Raw genomic sequence first — 22,460 nt, forward strand, 5'->3', positions numbered from 1 at the left:
TGGAGTTGCAGAAAGAATGAACAGGACGTTGATGGAAAAGGCAAGAAGCATGCTCACTGGTGTCGGGTTAGGACATGAATTCTGGGCAGAGGTAGTGGAGACTACATTTTACCTGGTCAAAAGATCACCTTCATCAGCGTTGGAGGATAATATTCCACAATAGGTATGGATTGGTAAGAAACCCTCTCTTTCACATATGTGGGTATTTGGATGTGATGCATATGTACATGTTCCAAATGAGAAAAGAACCAAGTTGTATAGTAAATACGAAAGGTGCATCTCTATTGGGTATAAGGATAGTTTAAAATGCTATAAGCTTTAGAATCTAGAAATAAGGAAGGTTGTGTACAGCCGTGATGTGGTGTTTAGAGAGGTGAAAGATGTTATTAAACATGAAGTCCTACCAAAGGAACCTGAGAAGATAGAATTTGAGCTAAAGGAGGAGGAATCAGAAGATGATGAACCACAAACTCCAGCTGTGAGAAGATCAATTCGAGAAAGAAGGAAGCCAGAAAAGTATAGTCCAACTGCTTTCTATTCATCTGTTATTGATTATGATCCCAAAACTATCAAGGAAGTAGTAGATTGAGAGGATGGAAAACTCTAGAAATAGGCCATGGTTGATGAAATGACATCTTTGCACAAAAATGATGTTTGAGATCTGGTGAAGTTGTTGGATCGAAGGAAACCTATTGGCAACAAATGGATGTTCAAGAAGAAGATGAATGCGTAAGGCAAGGTGGAGAAACACAAAGCTTGATCGGTAGCAAAAGGTTATTCCTAGGTGACGGGAATTGATTTTGGTGATATTTTTTCTCCTATCACCAAGGTAGTTTATATTAGATTACTTTTATCTGTTGTTGCTGCTTTTGATCTTGAGGTAGAATAGATGGATGTGAAGACAACATTTCTTCACGAGGATCTGGAAGAAGATATCTACATGAAGAAATCTGAAAACTTTGTAGTGACGGGTAAGAAATAACTGGTATGCAAGTTAAAAAAGTCTCTGTATGGGTTAAAATAGTCACCAAGGATGTGGTATCAGAAATTTGATACATACATACGGGGACTTAGCTTCACCAGAAGCAAAGAAAATCATTGCGTGTTTTAAATTAATTAGTGGTCGTGTCATTTATTTGGTCTTGTATGTGGATGATATTTTATTGATTGGAAATAACAAGGAAATTGTCTAGGAATTGAAGACCCAATTGTCCTCCAAATTTGACATGAAAGATCTTGCTTCTACAAACTATATTTTGGGCATGGAAATTAAACGAGATCGGGAAAAAAGGAAGCTTTGGTTAAACCAAAGGAAGTATGTCAATAAAATATTGTAGAGGTTCAATATGTAGGATAGTAAACCAGTGAAGGTTCCTATTCTTGTAGGTGTAACTTATCTACTAAACAGTGTCCCAAGACACAAGAAGAGGAAGAGGACATGTCCTATGTTCCATACGCAAGTGCAGACGGTAGCTTGATGTATGCAATGGTATGTACTAGACCAGAAATTGCACATGCAGTTGGAGTATTGAGCAGGTTTAAGTCAAAACCAGGGAAGGAGAATTAGATAGTAGTGAAGCCATCTTTTAGGTATTTGCGTGGCACTAGTGATTATGGTTTGTGCTACCAAGGAATACCAGGATTGGATAGAGTTTTGGACAACTGTGGATTTGTGGATGTAGACTGGGTTGAAGATTTGGATCAAAGAATATCTACAAGTGGGTATGTATTTAACCTATTTGGAGGTGTAATCAGTTGGATGAGCAAGACATAGTCATAGTGGCACTTTCAACTACAGAGGCATAATACATGGAAGCCACTCATGCAAGCAAGGAAGCAGTTTGGTTGTAGAGATTGTGTTCAAGTATGGGGTTGATACATCAAGCTATAAGGATAGACTGTGACAGCCAAAGTGCAATTTTCTTGGCAAAGAACCCTTCTTATCATTATAATACAAAGCACATTGATGTTTAGTATCACTTTCTGAGGGATATGGTTCAGGACAAAAAGTTGTTTGTAGTAAAGGTGGACACTTTGAAGAATGTTGCAGATGCATTGACGAAGTATGTGAGCTCTGATAATTTTACTTGGTGTAGAGAAACAATGGACATTGCAGGGTTTGACCAATGACTAAGCTCTTAGGTGGGCCCCTGTGGAAAGAAACCAACAAGTGGGAGAATGTTGTGTGTGTGTTATATTCTTTCCACGACTGGTCCCATGCACGAGGGGGTCATAGGGGGGCTGATAGCCGCCCCTGTTCGTAGGGGGGCTGATAGCCGCCCCTGTTCATTGTGTTGGGCATGATAAGGGGGTCATGGGGGGGGGTGGAAGCCCCCCCTGTCAGGGGACAGTAGGCCCCCTCTACGAGGTGCGGGGCAGCGCCCCGGGGAATTTTTTTTTGGACCCTATATTAGGTGGGCAGACATAACTATGGTTTTGTGTGTGGTTTTTGCACATGGTTTTGGGAATGATGGATTTCTACCCATGGTATTTTGTACATCCGGTCAAGGAAACTACAGTTATGTTCTAATCCATGGTTAATGGATTGGGGTGTATGGATGCTTCAACATGCATATGCATGTATTGTAACATTGAAAGGAATATAATGAACAATAAATCTGGTAGTCCTGGTTTTAGGATCCAATGGAAAATCTCTGTGTATATTTGTTTTATGTTTATGCTCTCACCATTGTTTATTTTCTATTTTTAGAATTCGTATGCAGGTAATGTCTGTACGGGGTTAAAACCTGCACCACTGAGTTAAAAAATACCTAATTATCAACAACACTTTGCATCATTGAGTGGTTGGCTTGTTATTGGATTGGTACGAATTGTAGTAGAGAATTAGGAATAATAAGATAAAATATTATAAGCAATGCAAATGCAAATCAAACAAAAACAAGAAGCCATTAGGTAATTAGCTATAAAAAACTTAGAGATAATCATGCAAATCTTTTGTTGAAAGCCATGTTGGGACTATATGGTGCTCTTAGGCATATAAGAATAAACTCAACATAGGTGCCAAAGGAAAAGAGATATACTAACTAGGGAAACCCATAATAAGGAGACACTATCAAACAAATTATGGCTCCAAAATAGATATGGTTGGGTTAATGCCATAACTTGATGTGATCTACCCTATGATGTAATAGTGAAGAAAAAGATGAATAGTGTAGAATGCAGGGAAATATACCTATAATTATATGCCAATTTTAGAACCATATACCTCAAAGTCACCTAAACTTGATACTAAACACTACTGATTAATGTCATTTTAATTCTCACAAATATTTAAATGGACCTTGTTAGGGTTAACATGATTGTATAGCAAGTTTTTGCTAAAATCCATAAGAGAAAAAAAAATTACTATGTAAGGTGTCGTAAAAAGGGCTTAAATATGTGTAAAATCAATTATTGTTAACATTTTACTATGAAAATTATTATTAATAGAAAAAACCAATTTTATGAAAAAATTCAAGTGTATATTCTTGGAGTCTTGACCATTGGATTTTACTTTCATGAAGACCAACTTATTGTTCAACTCAATCTTGTCATTTTTCATTTATTCACTTTCCAATTTTTTTTTATTTTTTTAATTTTCATGCGTCACCAAAATCCATTAGAAGGCTATGTGTGGACTTGTGAGCTAGCCTTGCCATAGTAACTAATAGGTTCCCTCAATGTTCTCCTTTTGGATGAATTGTATTTTCCATCTAGACTTAGCTCAAACTATGGAATTTTCCCAAACCAAGAAGGAAAACAATAGAAATCCAAGTATTTTTGTTGTTACACTTCTCTTTTATTACACCACAAATTCCTTTGAGACATGCACTTTTACGCAAGGCTCTTATTTATGTAGAATGACCAAGTATTAAACATGACAGGACATGACATACATAACGTATGTACGGCTAATACATACAAAAAGAAAAGACACAAAACAAAATGTATAGGAAGTGCACCTTGTAGCTTCTATTGAAAATAATGTTTCAGATCTCGGCCATTAAAGAGAAGGGGTTCAATCATCCCGTCTAATGATTTCATCTTGAAGTTATTATGGCTGAGATTTTCTTCGATGGTGAATGGTCCAATCCACAGAGGTTGGAACTTTGTGTGTTTACCTTTGTCTTCATGGGGTTTATCCCACTCCAGTACTATGTTAACCACATCAATTCTCTTTTCCCCTATGAACTTCTTATCAAACCATTACTTCACATGTCTTTGGTGAACAACAAATATTTCTTTGGCTTTCAGCCTTTCTTCCTCAAGTTTGATTAAAGTTTCTATACTTCTATGAACTGGAAGACAAGGTATACCTTGGGAGAGTTGCAAGGCTGGAAGATATAGGATCATGGGAAAGATAACTTATTTACCATAAAATAGAAAGTATGGTGAGGTTTTCAGAGAAGGATTAGGAGTTACACGATCAGCCCATAATGCATTGGTCAAAGAAATATACCAATTCTTTGGCTTATATAAAATGGTTTCTTGATTATGTGAATAAGATTTTTATTTTCCAATTCGGCCGAACCATTTCCATGTGAGTAATAATTAGATGCATGTTTTAAAACAATCCTATTATCTAACCCAAATTAATAAATTTTTAAAGATGATAAGTTAGCTGCATTATCAAAGACAAGTGACGTTCGAATGCCAAACCTCGTTATAACATTTTTTTGTAAAAAGTGGAAGAATTCCTTGTCATTTACTTGTTTTGAGAGGAACTGCTTCTGACCATCCGATAAAATAATATGTCACTATTAGGATATACTGGTGTTTCTTTCACGAGTGAGGATAGATTTATCCAATAAGATCAAGGCCCCACTATTGGAAAGGTTCCTCAACTACTACTAGTAGTAGTGGAGTAGTTGACCTCTTATCGCAATCGACTCATCTCTGACAGGTTGGACACTTGCAGACATAAGCATGAGCATATTTGAATAAAGTGGGCCAATAATAACCATCCCTGATAACTTTATGCATTATAGTGTCATCTTCATAGTGGCCACCTATTAGTCTATCGTGAAAGTCTCTGAGTACCCTCTTTATATCTTGTGGCTTAAGGCATCTTGTAGGACACCGTCATTGTGCTTTCTGAAAAGCACTCCATGAATTAGCTGGTAAGATTGAGCTTTTAAACAAATTCCTTTTTCTATTTATTCAATAGGTGTGTGGGAAAGGTGCCATGTTCTAGAAATTTCACAGATCAGTGTACCATGGCGTTATAGACATGGACCGAGGGATATGATCAATATTTTACATTTCTCTCTCTTGCTCCCATCCTGAAAGATTTTTCTCGGGAGCATCTCTTTCTTCAGCTGCTAGCTTACAAAGGACATGACCCTTTATGCTATGAACTAGTTTGAACTCCAAACCATATTCTTGTAAGAAGCTCATCGAGTTATCCCTCTTCTCACCCAACTCATGTTGCATGAACAATGTTCTCACTGTTTGATGAGGTACAAATATGATCGTGTGAGATTTAAAAATATAGGGCCTCAAATAATTAACTACGTTGTATACAACATATGTTTTTTTGTCAATGTTAGGATATTTTAATTCTGGGACCTGTAGGATGGTGCTCATAAAACAAATAGGTCACTCATTTCCTTCAGTATCTTTTATAATAAATAAGATCACAATTGATGAATCCGAAGAGAATGTATAAAGTAGGAAATATTTGTCATATTATAGATTGAATAATGTGGGTGCATCAACAATAGCCTACTTGATTTGAGTGAAAGCATCCTTTTCCCATTTGTCCCATCTGCATGTTTCATCTTTCTTAGTCATCCCCTATATAGGCTTAGCTATCTTAGCATAATCAAAGATGAATTTTCTTGGGAAATTTATCTTTCTTAAGAAAGACTGCATAACCTTCTTATTTAATGGGAATTATATTTCTGTAATACTTTTGACCCTCTCGAAATAAATTTTAATCCTACTCCTTGCAATGATGTGTCTTAAGAGAATCCATTTTGACACGCCTAATACACTTTTCTTGGGATTAAGAGATATCCCATACTTTTGGCACCATTCAAATATCTGTTTTAGATGACGTACGTGATATGATCTTCTTTTGGAAAACACAATTATTTCATCCAAATAAACAACTATGCTCTGACCAATAAAACCACGAAAAGCGATGTCCATCATTGTTTGGAAAGTAGCACCGACGTTGATAAGCCCAAATGATATCCTCTTGAAATAAAATGTTCCCCATTTGGTCTTGAAGGTAGTCTTCAATTGATCAAGTTATGCTACTAACACTTGATTATAACCAAAGAAACCATCTAGTATCAAGAACATCTTAGAACTAGATACCATCTGGAGTATTTGTTCCATGGATGGCACTAGATGATTGTCTTTATTAGATTCCCTATTAAGATTGGAAAAATCTAAACATAGCCTTATTTCACCATACTCCATTCTAACTGGCACCAGATTGGAAACTGAAGTGGAATTTCTGGATTTAAAAATCATGTGAGCATCAAGAAACTTTCTAAATTCCTTCCATTTAAGGGGTTCCAATGTTGGATGAACTTTCAGTAGTTTCCGCTGGAAAGATTTCTCCAGCGGATTCTTCCCCCAACTATAAGCCGAGAAATCCCCCACCATAAGGAAAATAGGAGAGGAGATAGCAGTTGGAGCAACATCAGAGCAGGTTGATGAGCCCCAATTTTGGTACAATTTGGGCTCATTTTGGCCTATTATACTCGCTCAAACCATTCATTTTTTATTGCTTATGCATGCATTTCTTAGTTTATTCGTGTTGTTTGCAGGAAGAAGGGTAGACACTTTATCTACGTGACTAATGCATTATGATTTCAGGTTTTTGCACTAAAAGGGAGAAAAGACCACGTGAAAAGGAGACAAGGAGACAAGGAGGTGGCACTGCTGGTTTAGGAGAGGATGTCCACGGTCTTGATGACATTCCTCGTGATTCACACCAAGAACTCTGAGCTCCAATCCATCTCCCCTCCGAGCTTAGAAGCAGCCAATTGTTCTACAGGAACAGCAGTTACAACTGTTCTACAGGAACATCACTTATGACTGTCCTACAGGATCAGCAGTTAAACTCTAGTTGGACAGCCGAGCTCCTAAAATCAAGGACACTTGTTGGATCACTGTTTTGCATAAGTATAGAGGCCGTAGCCTTTGATAGGTTATTAAAAGCTTTCGCATTACTATTGTAATTTTGGAGCACAGCTCGGTGTTAGTTCTTGTTGTAAGCCAGTTTTGGCATAACATCAGATTATGAATAAAGAAGGCAGATTTTGATCTAGCTCTGAGTTTTCTTAAGGAGACTATAGCTCTCAGGTTAGGGCCCAACCTAAGAGCCATAGATCCCCTCTGCTGTAGTGTTGTTTCCATTTCATTTCAACACTTTGAGTTTTCATTTTCACATGCAATTTGAATTACAGGTTGTTAAATTAGTTTTCTTTCATGAGTTTAGATAGGATTTACTTATGGTGAATTTGTTTCCAGTTGCTTAGGTTAGCAGAGGATAGATATAATCTATTGGAGCTCCAGAAAAAAGGTTGTTAAGGCTCACTGCCATCTCATTTGGGATTGGGGTGCAGTCCATGACTAACCACCAAAAATACGCATTTCTTTATTTCATGATTGCTGCAAACACAGTCACGTTATGTTAGATGCTTCCACATGATTCACACCTGCACCACACTCCTTTACCACAGCTTCATGCACATTCTCCTTCGCGTTTTGGATTTATGTTCATTGAATTTACAAGCACAGGTAGTTTAGGTTAATGCATTTTCGGTTTGGTAACAGTCACAAGCATTTGTTTCATCTACAATGCTTTCTCTCGTTCCATGACTTCGTCCTCCACCTTGATCACACCTGTAAACACATATTTGACCTCTGCTCCGCTCTGTCATTTCCCAAAGTCTTTCACTCCTCACGTACTTCCATTCTCTAGCCCTTTCGTTGACCTAGCCCTCTCTCTTCCAACCTACTCCCTACATTCACTCCCTATCCCCATTCCTCCACTTCTACAGCCATCACCAGCCTCATTCCTACCTTACACATCTCCCCCTACCATTTCATCACTCCTCCATCACGCCAAACACTCACGGTAGGTCATCCTGTAGCCGTTTGTAGACATCCTGTAGAAGCCAGAGTATCCTGTAGGATCCCCTGCAGACTTCCTGTAGGAGGCCACTCACTCGGTTGCCGAGCTTCTGAATGTGAGGAACCTCTGTGGATAAATGCTAAGGATCCCTAGGAACCTCTCCTAGCCTCCCCAACCTGTCCCACGCTTTCCTTCCTTCTCCATCCCATCTGCACAACCAAACCCTAGTTAGCACAAAATCACAATCATTCCATTCACTTAAGGGAAAATTACAAAAACATGTCTTTTATGATGCAAGTAGCTTAGATCCATGCATTTCCACTTATTAGAGGTAACAACAGCATTGGTAGAGGTTTCATTCACATTCTTTGCATTATAGAGGTTAGACTAGTTAAATTAGGGTTTCCTAGGTTTACATGCTTTGATTTGCTTTTAGTCCATTTTGTCAAGTAGAGTAGTTTTCCTTTCAGAATAGCTTTCGGCCATCAATTAGCAAGCTTCTTCTGAGAGCCTATAGAAGTTGGCTTGAGCCCAAGCGGACTTGTGCCAGCTGACCAAGTGACAGCTGCGACAAGAGCTAGTACTTGTGCATATAGCACCGTCGCTTCCAAGTTTGTACGAACTACCGGGTTGATAAAATGAGAGACAGGAAGCCCCAGGAGTTGTAGCATTATTGCTACAATACTGGAGCTCACCATATTTTTGGCGCTGTTGCCGTGGAAGCGTCAGAGTATTAGTAATTGTTGCTTTTCTTCTACTTTCGTACTCTTACCTTCTGCTAGTAGTTTACTTCATTTCCATTCTGCAAAAGTAGCATAGACATTTCCTGCTTTCATAGATTAGCATTTCCTGCTTTCATAGATTAGCATTTCCTGCTTTCATAGATTAGCATTTCCTGCTTTCATAGATTAGCATTTCCTTCTTTCATAGACTAGCATTTCCTTTCTGCAATTTCCTTGAGCAAAGTAGATTAGTTATTTCCTGCTTTCAGTTAATTTTACATCTTTCATAGTTAGTTGTAGATCAATCTGTCTCAGTTTTGTAGGTACCAAAAGAAAAGCAAAGCAAAAGCAAAAAAAAAAAAGAAAGAGAAAAGTCCTTTCCATTTCATGCCTCGTAGGAACCGAGATAGATCAGGAAAATTCCTACCAAACACCCCCACCACATCACTGAGTCACCCTTCTCTCTTCTTTGGTGATAGTGACCCAGAGGAACCTATAGGTGAACATCCTGAGATATACCAAGACCCTATAGAAGAAGAAGAGTTAGAGACCACTCCATCTGAAACCATGGCTGATAATAGAAGAGAAGATGAGAGAATAGAAGGAGCTTTCCCCATCCGAGAGACCAATGGAGAGATGAAAATGAAGAACATTAGCCCCTCCGCCTTGCCTCACTTCCATGGACTGACCACTGAGGATCCTGATACCTTCTTGTTTGAGTTTGTTGTCCTTTGTAGAACCTATGACTATATTGAAGATGAGCAAAAGCTTAAGCTTTTCCCTTCAACCCTTAAGGATGCAGCACTACGTTGGTTCATTGGATTACCTGGGAATAGCATCGCTACTTGGGCTCAAATGAAACAAGCCTTCAATACCAAGTATAGGGATTACTGTAGGTCTAAGGAAACCAAGGGAGAGATCTTTCGGATGACCATGGGGAATGATGAGTCCTTAGAGGATTATGAGGAGAGGTTCCAACTTAGCTATAAGCAGGCCAGGTGCACACTTGACCCTGAATCCCTCAAGTTGGTTCTACTCCGAGGAGTCCCTGAAGATCTCTTAGACACCCTTCATATGTTAGCTGGGGGGGACATTTACCAACTGCCTTATGAGGACATCAAGGCTGTGTTTAGAAATCATTCCAGGGCAGCTAGGAAACGAGGTAGAGGAAATCTCCTCTCCACTGGTGTCCCTTTCTCCAAACATGAGTTTACAAACCAATTAGAAGATCTTAAGAGTGAGGTGAGACAGACCATTTCCATGCAGCTGGACACATTCAGGATCCAGCAGAAGAAAGAGGAAGCTGAGAGAGCCTTGGCTGTCTTCTATCCTAGGTGCACCAGAAGACACCCTAAGAACGAATGCCCATTTCATTCGGTTGAAGTGTGTTTCGTTTGTGAGGAGGACCACCCAACAAATCAGTGTCCAACCTTACCTGGGTTTAAAGCCATGTACCAAGGGACCGAAGCTCCCACAGAGCCTCTCTATTACCTTAACCAAAGGAGGCCACAAGGATCTAGACCTTATCAACAGGGGATGCAAGGGGCATCTCAAGCGTATTACAACCCCAACCAGTCAACTCCTATGCCTTCCTGGGGTCCCCCTGCTCATCCTTCTTGGTCCATGCCTCCTCCATGGTCTTATCCACCTCAGTACCCTACTCAACCTACTTCTCATTCCTATCATTCACATGCCCAGTCACAGCCTCAATGGAGTGCACCTCAGTCGGGGTGGAGGTCCCAATACAACACTCCTCCTGCCATTTTTCCTCCACCACCAGTTCAACCTCAGCCTTTACCTCCTGCTCCTCCAAGGCAACCTCAGATGCCTGCTCAACCGAACCTGAACCCCAACAATAGACAGGCTCAGCAGGTATATACTGGGGAGACCTCATGCCCTACCTATGCTGTGGAGATCTAGGAGATCAATCTTAGATCTGGAAAGACTCTTCCAGATCGCCAACCTCCTCCCCCAAAGGATGAGGAAGACCATCAGGAGAGTGAACCAAAGCCTATTCCACCCTTTCCTGAGAGACTAACAGCCACCACACAACCCAACCCAGAGGAGGATGAGCTTCTGGGAGAGCTCAAGCAGTTGTGTGTGAAGATACCCCTTCTCCAAGCTATCAAGGATGTGCCCATTTATAACAAGTTGGTTAAGGAGAAGTGTTTCAAACACCCAGGCAGACGGAAGAAAGATGCCTCAAGTATCAATGTCATGACAACTGTCTGACCTTATGCTAGGACAAGTCATCTACCCAAAGTACCTAGATCCTGGAAGTCCTGTAGTAGATGTTCACATCAATGGCACCATTATCCCCCACACCTTGATTGATCTGGGGGCGGCCATCAATGTGATGACCAGGGATACCATGCTTAAACTCAATCTTCAGGGTTCCTTGAGGAAGACCTTGACAGTACTGCAATTAGCAGACCGCTCCACCGTGACCCCCGAAGGGATTGTGGAGGATGTCATGGTCTCCATCGATTCTTGGGAATACCCTGCAGACTTCCTGGTTCTGCAACCAAAGGCCAAGCTTACTGGATATCCTCTCATCTTGGGAAGGCCTTGGTTAGCTACTGTAGATGCTTACATAAGTTGTCGGGCAGGAAACATGACCATCAAAAATGGTCCCATGTCCAAGCAGCTAGTCCTATACCCTCCTGCCCAACCTTATTTAGAGCATGATTTACCGCTCTGGTTGGAGGAAGGAGAAGAAGACGAGGTGTATTCAACACCTCTGTGTACCCTAGATACCACTAAAAGAAACCCCTCAACCGAGGATGACTTGATTGAGACTCTGATCCAAAACCCACCTACCAGTGCACTACCTTTAGAAAAATTGGTGGAGGATGCCCAAGCTAGCACCTTAGTGGATCTTTGTACAACCAACCCTGTCACTCCCAGGGTTAAGAATGTGGAGTTTGGCCCTGAGAAAGAATTGAAAATCAACTCCTCCCTATCTCCTTCCCAGGAAAAGGAGTTGTGTAGTCTGTTGGCCAACCACCTAGATGCTTTTGCTTGGAGTTATAAAGAGATGAAAGGGGTCCATCCCTCGGTCTGTACCCATCATATATACATCAAAGAGGATTGTAAACCGGTTAGGCAACCTCAGAGGAGAATGAATCCAGCACTTAAAGACATTGTCAAGGAAGAATTGCAGAAATTGTTGGATGCCGGATTCATCTACCCCATCTCAGGTAGTGAATGGGTGTCCCCTCTAGTGTTGGTTCCCAAAAAGAATGGGAAGTGGAGAATCTGTGTGGATTACCGTGAGCTGAACAAAGCTACCAAGAAAGACCATTTCCCTCTACCTTTCATAGATCAAGTGTTGGATGGACTGGCAGGAAAGAAGTTCTTCTCTTTCCTGGATGGGTTTAGCGGGTACAATCAAATCCAAATCAGCCCGGAAGTCCAAGATAAGACCACCTTCACTTGTCCTTGGGGTACCTTTGCCTACCGAGTCCTTCCCTTTGGACTATGCAATGCTCCTGCTACCTTTCAGAGAGCTGTCTTGAGCATCTTCTCAGAGTTGGTCCATGATGCAGTAGAAATCTATATGGATGACTTTACTCCTTACAGGGCTAACTTCCAGGAAGCATTGTCCAACTTGGGAAAAGTCCTCACCAAGTGCATCGAGATGAACTTGTCCCTTAGCCCTGAAAAATGTGAATTCCTAATGACTGAAGGGACCGTGCTAGGCCATACCATCTCTTGCCAAGGGTTACAGGTGGATCCCAACAAAATTGCTCTAATCAAGAAGGTTCCACCTCCCCAAAAGGTCAGGGATGTTAGGAGTTTCTTGGGATTAGCGGGATACTACAGGAGATTCATTAAGGACTTCAGCAAGTTAGCCTCACCATTGTTTGGCCTATTGGCAAAAGATGTGGAGTTTAGGTGGACTGACGATTGTCAGAAGAGTTTGAATGAGCCAAAGGACAAGTTGGTGTCAGAACCAATCCTGAGAGGTCCAAACTAGGCCCTACCTTTCCACATCCACACTGATGCCTCGAACAAAGCCATAGGTGCAGCCTTAGGACAAGTTGAGCAAAAGCTTCCATATGCCATTTACTTCGTTAGCAAAAACTTGTCCAAAGCAGAGCTGAATTACACTGTAACCGAGAAAGAGTTCTTAGTTGTAGTCCATGCACTAAACAAGTTCCGTCATTATATCACTGGATATCAAACATTTGTACATACTGACCATGCTGCTATTAGATATTTGATGAATAAACCAGATGTGAACGCTCGTATTATTAGTTGGTTACTTTTATTGCAGCAGTTTGATTTAACCATTGTTGATAAACCAGGTAGAGAAAATGTTGTTGCTAACTTTTTATCTAGATTGGATTTGTCTGCAGATGAAGATGGGACGGTGGATGACCAGATGCCTGATGAGCATCTGTTTGCTATCTCAGTACTCTCTCCATGGTTTGCTGATATAGCAAACTACCTTGTTTCAGCTCAGTTCCCTCCACACCTCTCTTCAAAAGAGGAGCAGAATCATCAGAAAAAGTGCCTCATTTACTTGGATCGGGGGCAACCTGTTCAAAATTGGCCCCGATCAGATCTTAAGTCGTTGTGTAAGGGAGGAGGAAGTCTTTGATATCCTCCTCACTTTTCATGATGGGCCTTGTGGAGGGCATTTTGCAGCAAAGAGAACTACCTTTAAGATCCTGCAGGCAGGCTACTATTGGCCCACACTTCATCAAGATGTCAGAAGATATGTCAGTCAGTGTGACCAATGCCAAAGAATGGGGAAACTGACCCAAAGGGATGAGATGCCTCTCCAATTTCAAGTGACTCTTGAGCCATTTGAGAAGTGGGGCATGGACTTTGTGGGTCCAATCAATCCCTCTTCGAGGCAAAGATCCTACATCATTGCGTGTACTGACTACTTAACAAAGTGGGCAGAGACCAAAGCAATCAAGGCAGCAACAGAAGAGAAAGTGGTCGAGTTCCTAAGAGAGAACATCTTCTACAAGTTTGGCTACCCAAGAGAGCTAGTCACCAATCAAGGGAGCCAGTTCACCTCCAACCTGGTTGAAGATCTCCTAGCTCATCACAAGATCAAGCATAGGACTTCCACTCCCTATCATCCTCAAGCAAATGGGCAGGTGGAAGTCACCAACAGAGCATTAGAAGGGATCTTGACCAAAGTGGTGAGCAGCAGCATAAAAGATTGGGCAGATCGCCTGGTTGAGGCCACATGGGCCTACAACACCACTTGGAAGACCACCACCGGTTTCACACCATATGAGCTGGTCTATGGGAAGAGAGCTTTGCTGTCCATTGAGTTTGAGTATAACACTTTGAGGATGGCAGCTCAGCTGGACCTAGATCTCAGCCATGCACAATAAGAAAGGCTGCTGCAGCTGAATGGCCTGGATGAGCACCGCATGCAGGCCCTCCTTCACTCAAAAGTGGTTCAACTTCAGAGGAAGGTGTGGCATGACCAACATCTCCATGACAAGCAATTTCAGCCGGGAGATTGGGCCTTGTTGTATGACTCCAGGTTCAAAGACTTCAAGGGGAAGTTGAGAACCAGATGGCTGGGACCGTATGTAGTGGAACAATGCCATGACAATGGATCTGTCCTCATTCAAACCATTGATGAGGAAGCCATTCCCATGCTTGTAAATGGGCATCGATTGAAGATCTATAGGAGACCTATCTCAAGACAAGAGTTTATCAAAAGTATGGAGAAATCTGTATTGGTCATAGAGAAGGGTTCTGCCTCTGCCTCCAGCACACCCTGAAAGAAGATCTGAAAAAAAAGAAAAAAGAAAAAAGAAAAAAGAAAAAAGAAAAAAGAAAAAAGAAAAAAGAAAAAAGAAAAAAGAAAAAAGAAAAAAGAAAAAAGAGAAAAAGGAAAAAATAAAAAAGAAGAAAAAAGAAATAAAGATCCTTGGGTGAAAACCTCTCCGAGGCGCCCAAGGCAGGTAGTAGGGGTGAAAACCTCATTGAGGCGCCCCTGCTATCTTCCAAAAAAAAAAAAAAAAAAAGAGATAAAGATCCTTGAGTGAAAACCTCTCTGAGGCGCTTAAGGCAGGTGGTAGGGGTGAAAACCTCATTGAGGCGCCCCTGCTATCTTTCAAAAAAAAAAACAAAAAAAAAAAAGGAAAAAATACAAGATCAATAAGTCATTACGTGAAATTTGCATGCAGATTTCAGGTGTTCTATGGAGGAGAGGAAGCCTCTCAACTCAAGGCCAAAAGTCCTTATCATGCAGCCAGGACACCTCACCAGCACCTCCTCCAAGAATTCTTATGTTCTTCAAGGTATGTGCACTTTCATTATAAATTGAGTCTCCTACAGGAAGACAGATTTTCTAAAGGAAGGTGCGAGTTTCTACAGGAAGGTGCAAATTTCTACAGGAAGAGCTGCCTGTCTACAGGAAGCTCTGTATTTCTACAGGAAGAGCTGCCTGTCTACAGGAAGCTCTGTATTTCTACATGAAACTTCCTGTAGAAGCTTAGAACGGCCCAGAATGCGTTTCATGAGAAGATCTGATGACTACGGGTTGGTGTGGACGCATGCAAGCCTCTTTTGGGCCCATGCACGACGCTGTTACCTTGCTCCACCACCCGTGTCGATATGCGGCCAAGTCCCTGCACCCACAAAGAAAATCGATGAGTTCTCGCAGGCAAGCCAATTCCAAAGGTAACAAATGACGAGATCTCATACCATATGCATCAAGAGCGCTGGGATCATGATCGAGAAGCCAGAACCGCCAGCGTGCAGCATGCACCCAAGGAGAAAGGACTGTGACGAGACCCCTCGCGGGGATCCTGTAACAGTTCAACCTGCTCGAGTGAATACCATCCACAGCACCGCCATCCGAGATGAAACGCGGGCGCATGAAAGCAAAACCATCCACTCCAGCGTCAGCAACCTGTAACCATGAGCCTCCGGGTCCGTGTAAGCCGCATGCAGCAGGTAGATCCGTCGTCCAAAAACTGAAAATCGTGTGCAGACGCGTGCAGGTAAGTGTCTCAACCTTCTCTCCATCAAATCGCATGAATATTACTTTGATTTGTTTGCATGGCGTAAGAGTGAATGGTTGAGCAGCCGTATGGCCAGTTGACTGGCCACGTCGGCTAGTTATGGTATAGTCGAATGTTCGGGTGGCGGTCACGAAAAAATCAGCAGCACGCACGTGAGAATCCGTGGGAATGAGTTCAGCAGAAAAAGGCGGCGGCAGATCTGTGGGAATGAATGCGGCAGCAAGTGAATACGCCAGTGAGTGGTTGATGACGTCGCTCAACGGTCCGGCGGGGGATGAGCTGTCCCCCGCGCCACGGATCGCGCCGATTCAAAATCTAATCGGCTAGATTTTGACATGCATTCAATCAACCACCACTTCGAACTCGAGTGGCTATTCCGATCGGCTCTGCACCTTGATACGCCGAGCTGTTGGTTACCAGAACACCAGTGAAGCGCACCTCAACCGCGGTCCAATTGCAGTCCTCTCGGAAATTTGCGCACTGCTCCTACAGGAACACAGTTCTACAGGAACGCAGTCTACAGGAACGCAGTCTTCGACAGGAACGCGGGTGTTCACGTCAAAAAGGTGGCCGAGTAACGAGGTAACCCTGTACTTCTCATGAAAATAGTCATGTAAGGTGGTAGAATTGTCAGTTACTGTCTGGGTATAGAGAAAGTGGTGAAATTGTTGTCTATAGGCCTATACTGTCATTCTACAGGAATGTTGAAGTAGTTAGACTGTGTTGTAAAATTTTGTGGATTATACGCATTGTTCTGCACTCTGTCACCAAAACTTCACACTCCTCCACCATCACCACCTCCGGTTAAGAAAACTGTGCATCATGCCAAGTGGATTTATCAGGCGAGAACCCACATATTCCACCAAATTAAGGAGAAATCCCGCAGTGGTAGAGCTCTTCACCAGAGCACAATGGATGCCTTTTTGTGATAAGCTGCAGGGCTACGATGATGAAGTAGCCGAGGAATTCTTGCAGGCATTGAAGCCTAAATCCTAGACACTGACCACAGTAAGCTTCAGAGGTCTCAGCCTCCAACTCACCCGAGAGCATATAAGTCGAATCACAGAACTGCCCATGGGTCTGCCGTGGGATAAAGAAGAGCGGAAGCAGAGCCAGCAAGCAAAGAAAGAATTCTTTCCACCTGAGGAAGAATTCTCGGATGATAAAAATGGGGTAAGAAGAACGAGTTTATCACCACCTTGGAATGAAGTCAGTTTGCAAATCATGAAATATATTACTTGTGAAGGCCGGTTCAGCATCGTGTATGCATACCACTTTCGGTTACTCACTGAGTTGAGGCACCGAATTGACCTTCCTGTAGAGCAAAAGCTGAGCATCCCTTATTATCTCCTGCAGTCCTTAATGGAGTGTGCTACAAAGCTACGAGAGGGCATACCTGATCAGATAGCCCACCATGGGTTAATAAAATTGCTTGTGGAGGATGCACTGCACTCGTATAAAGTTCCCCTCTCCTGGGAGTCATTTAGGAATCTAACACGAGATGGGGACATTAAAATGTTGATCGAAGATAGTGGCTCCTCCAGCAGTGAAGACAAGGAAGCAGTGGCTGAGGAAAAGAAGGACAAAGAAAAGGGTGGCACACCTATCCTGTCAGCAAGGGAAAAGAGGATGAAGAGCAGAATGGACAAAGCAGAGGTGGCCCACGTCAGCCCAAGTACCTCAACAGCACCTGCAACAAAAGCAAAAAGCAAAACTCCAGCAGGCAAGCAAGCGGAAGTGGAGACACCTGTGTCTACAGGAAAGAAAAAATTGGCTTCTACAGGAAGCCCGAAAACACAAACACAGGCTTCTACAGGAAGCCCGAAAACAAAGACAAAGGCTTCTACAGGAAGCCCGAAGATCAGTAAGGAGCAGGCTTCTACAGGAAGCCCAAGAGCAAAGACCAAGGCTTCTACAGGAAGCCCGAAAATCGTTGGAGAACAGGCTTCTACAGGAAGCCCAAAAACGGAGACAAAGGCTTCTACAGGAAGCCCGAAAGTGCAACCACAGGCTTCTACAGGAAGCCCGAAGACAGAGACAGGGGCTTCTACAAGAAGCCCGAGATTGGAAAGAGGGGCTTCTACAAGAGGCCCGAAAGTCATTGAGAAACAGCCTCCTACAGAGAGTCCGAAGACAAAGAAAGAATCTTCTACAGGAGGCCCGGAAGCGGGCAAAGCAGGGTCTTCCACAGGAAGCCCGAAATCTGAAAAGGAGGGGCCCTCTACAAGGAGCTCCGAGAGAGCAAAACGCAGGAAAGAGAAGGTTCGAATTCTCGAAAAGGAGGCGGCAGCGGCACTGGCTGCCCTCAACACACCTCCAAAACCGAAAGAGAAAAGGGAGAGGGAGACCCCTTTACCATCTGAAGCCAGGAGAAGCAAGAGGATGACCACGGGCAAGCCACAGCCTCCACCCAGTAGCCAAACCACTTCAGGGGATGTCCCTACTTCACCCAGTGCAAGGACCCCCTCTAAAACATCAGCCACCCCCGAAAAGGGGAGCCCAAAAATAACTTCCTAGACACGAAAGATAGGCCAGTCGCCCTCCGAAGCCCGACTCAAGGAAATAGGAAAGGGGAAGGGAGCATCACCCTCGTCACCACCAGGGGCAGAGAAGGCAGGGCCATCAAAAGCAGAAAAGGAAGAGCCTGTTCTGGTCCCGAGTCCTCGGCCAAGGACAAGGAGCAGGAGCAAGGTTGCTCAAGGATGAGCAAATGGTTCAGCTGGGGGGTGATGATGAGCCCCAATTTTGGTACAATTTGGGCTCATTTTGGCCTATTATACTCGCTCAAACCATTCATTTTTTATTGCTTATGCATGCATTTCTTAGTTTATTCATGTTGTTTGCAGGAAGAAGGGTAGACACTTTATATACGTGACTAATGCATTATGATTTCAGGTTTTTGCATTAAAAGGGAGAAAAGGCCACGTGAAAAGGAGACAAGGAGACAAGGAGGTGGCACTGCTGGTTTAGGAGAGGATGTCCACGGTCTTGGGGACATTCCTCGTGATTCCCACCAAGAACTCCGAGCTCCAATCCATCTCCCCTCCGAGCTTAGAAGCAGCCAGTTGTTCTACAGGAATAGCAGTTACAATTGTTCTACAGGAACAGCACTTATGACTGTCCTACAGGATCAGTAGTTAAACTCTAGTTGGACAGCCGAGCTCCTAAAATCAAGGACACTTGTTGGATCACTGTTTTTCATAAGTATAGAGGTCATAGCCTTTGATAGGTTGTTAAAAACTTTCGCATTACTATTGTAATTTTGGAGCATTGCTCGGTGTTAGTTCTTGTTGTAAGCCAGTTTTGGCATAACATCATATTATGAATAAAGAAGGTAGATTTTGATCTAGCTCTGAGTTTTCTTAAGGAGACTATAGCTCTCAGGTTAGGGCCCAACCTGAGAGCCATAGATCCCCTCTGCTGTAGTGTTGTTTCCATTTCATTTCAGCACTTTGAGTTTTCATTTTCACATGCAATTTGAATTACAGGTTGTTAAATTAGTTTTCTTTCATGAGTTTAGATAGGATTTACTTATGGTGAATTTGTTTCCAGTTGCTTAGGTTAGCAGAGGATAGATATAATCTATTGGAGCTCCAGCAAAAAGGTTGTTAAGGCTCACTGCCATCTCATTTGGGATTGGGGTGCAGTCCATGACTAACCACCAAAAATACACATTTCTTTATTTCATGATTGCTGCAAACACAGTCACGTTATGTTAGATGCTTCCACATGATTCACACCTGCACCACACTCCTTTACCACAGCTTCATGCACATTCTCCTTCGCGTTTTGGATTGTTGTTCATTGAATTTACAAGCACAGGTAGTTTAGGTTAATGCATTTTCGGTTTGGTAACAGTCACAAGCATTTGTTTCATCTACAATGCTTTCTCTCGTTCCATGACTTCGTCATCCACCTTGATCACACCTGCAAACACATATTTGACCTCTTCTCTGCTCTGTCATCTCCCAAAGTCTTTCACTCCTCCCGTACTTCCATTCTCTAGCCCTTTCGTTGACCTAGCCCTCTCTCTTCCAACCTACTCCCTACATTCACTCCCTATCCCCATTCCTCCACTTCTACAGCCATCACCAGCCTCATTCCTACCTTACACATCTCCCCCTACCATTTCATCACTCCTCCATCACGCCAAACACTCACGGTAGGTCATGTTGTAGCCGTTTGTAGACATCCTGTAGAAACCAGAGTATCCTGTAGGATCCCCTGCAGACTTCCTGTAGGAGGCCACTCACTCGGTTGTCGAGCTTCTGAATGTGAGGAACCTCTGTGGATGGATGCTAAGGATCCCTAGGAACCTCTCCTAGCCTCCCCAACCTGTCCCACGCTTTCCTTCCTTCTCCATCCCATCTGCACAACCAAACCCTAGTTAGCACAAAATCACAATCATTCCATTCACTTAAGGGAAAATTACAAAATCATGTCTTTTATGATGCAAGTAGCTTAGATCCATGCATTTCCACTTATTAGAGGTAACAACAGCATTGGTAGAGGTTTCATTCACATTCTTTGCATTATAGAGGTTAGACTAGTTAAATTAGGGTTTCCTAGGTTTACATGCTTTGATTTGCTTTCAGTCCATTTTGTCAAGTAGAGTAGTTTTCCTTTGAGAATAGCTTTCGTCCATCAATTAGCAAGCTTCTTCTGAGAGCCTATAGAAGTTGGCTTGAGCCCAAGCGGACTTGTGCCAACTGACCAAGTGACAGCTGCGACAAGAGCTAGTACTTGTGCATATAGCACCGTCGCTTCCAAGTTTGTACGAACTACCGGGTTGATAAAATGAGAGACAGGAAGCCCCAAGAGTTGTAGCATTATTGCTACAATACTGGAGCTCACCACAGGTGCAGTAAGTAGGTCAGGAGAGGAGATAGTAGGTGGAGCAGCATCAGAGTAGTAAGTGGGTTAGGAGAGGAGATAGCGGGTTAGCAGGCAATAAGCGGGTCAGCAGGCAGGGGCAATAAGTGGGTCAGCAAGAAGTAAGCGGGTCAGCTACTATATATGATATAATATTTTCATGCTCTTTGAGCAAGGTTTTGTTCTCTTTGTTTTTCTTCTTCTGAAAAAAAGAGAACAAAACATAAAGTCTTGCTCTGTCTTTGATCGAGCAAGCGACTTCGCACCTTCACCAAACCTTTGGTCACATTGGGGCATGCTCACCGTAAGCAAATCCTCATCGAATAATCTCTGATTACACTTCCCTGGAATCAATGGATGGCCAAGAGGATCTCTTTCCCATCACCCTTCACTTCAGGCGGATTCAACACTTCATATACGGGATGAGTTGCTAGCTAGTCATATACGGGATGCTAGCGAGAGACAGTGCCTGAAAAGGAAGGCTAGCATGCAAAAACCCACCACCAAAGCTTGGCATGTAACAACCCACCACAAACCCTTTGGGATGCCACCAGTACTCCCAACTCACTTGTGACTTTAGGGGATGGAACCGCAAACCCCAAAAGGCACACCACCACGTTTCAAGGCACACACCATCCCCACAAGGATGCACTGGGACTCATCAAAATATGTCTCCCTTGTCGCAAGGGCATATAGCTCAGCTGGTAAAGCATTATGCTCTTAACCTAATGGTCGCAGGTTCAATTCCTGCTAAGCCCACACCTGCTTGACTAATTCATACAGTGACCCAAAGTTAGGTCCTGTTCGGAACTAGAGCAAGACTATTCACCTCCTTCTTAGGTCCCCTAGCTATAGGGTGAATTGGCCTGGTCGTGGTTTTGGCAAGCTTCCTCGGAAATCTTTGAACCCAAAAGCTTGTCCTCTCCATGGGGAGTAATGGCTCTCTGGTGTTATCGGGTGTAGTGAGAGGTGGATGGTCGCTCCCAATAGCCAGGATTTCCATCCAGGGTATGGCAACAGGAAGTGGCCAATCACTTGAACTGAGCTTACCTTAAGTTAGCCCGATAGGGTTAGTATCTAGAGCTATCTTTAGTGGGGGTTACGAAGATTTGGGTAGAAATGACCCAACAAGTAGGTAGAAATGACCTGCAGTAGCTATGAGCTGGGCGGTAGCTAGATAAGGGATGGTTGCTCAGGACCCCACTAGGAGGGTGTATTTATTAGAGTTCGTTCAGAAGGTGGCATGACTCTCACACAAGTAGTACTCTAACGCTGGGCAAGCAGTTCAGAGCTACGGAATTGCAGGTAGATTGTGGTCCCCATATGTTGGAGCCTGAAATGTAAGGATCCTTGTTGTTGAGAGATTGAAAGGGGAGCTGCTCGACCAACAGGAAAGGCTGGATGATAGTTATGTTATTGTTACACTTGGTTATGATGTGCATACATAGGATGTGACACTAGGCCTTGAATCACTTCATATATGTGATGCTAGGCCGTAGCGGGGAGTAGTGTGTTATGGGGAGTCTCAGTGGGAGCCCCTCACCATATGAATAGTTAGTGACTTTGTCCCTCACCCATATGATGAGCGAGCATTAAAACCCTCTCCTTGATAGTCAATTGTGATAACGCACCCTCACCATATGAATAGTGAGTGACTCCGTCCTTGATTTAGTCGATGAAAGGCGGTCTTAGGCCTGAAATCCCAACCCGCCTAAAGAGATTGAGAAGCCTGGCCCAGGCATAGGATATTTTCATGCTCAAATA

The 22,460-nt window shown here is 43.0% G+C and overlaps 1 non-coding gene across 1 annotated transcript; it reads left to right on the plus strand.

The window, feature by feature from the left end:
• Positions 1–21,382: 21,382 nt before the first annotated feature.
• TRNAK-CUU (transfer RNA lysine (anticodon CUU)) lies at positions 21,383–21,455 on the plus strand. The gene has a single exon. It is a non-coding gene; the product is annotated as a tRNA-Lys (tRNA).
• Positions 21,456–22,460: the final 1,005 nt, after the last annotated feature.

The sequence above is a fragment of the Pinus tabuliformis genome, chromosome 5_2, assembly GCF_031772625.1.
Source record: "Pinus tabuliformis cultivar Carrire ecotype Pingquan chromosome 5_2, CPIR1, whole genome shotgun sequence".
Lineage (NCBI taxonomy): Eukaryota > Viridiplantae > Streptophyta > Pinopsida > Pinales > Pinaceae > Pinus > Pinus tabuliformis.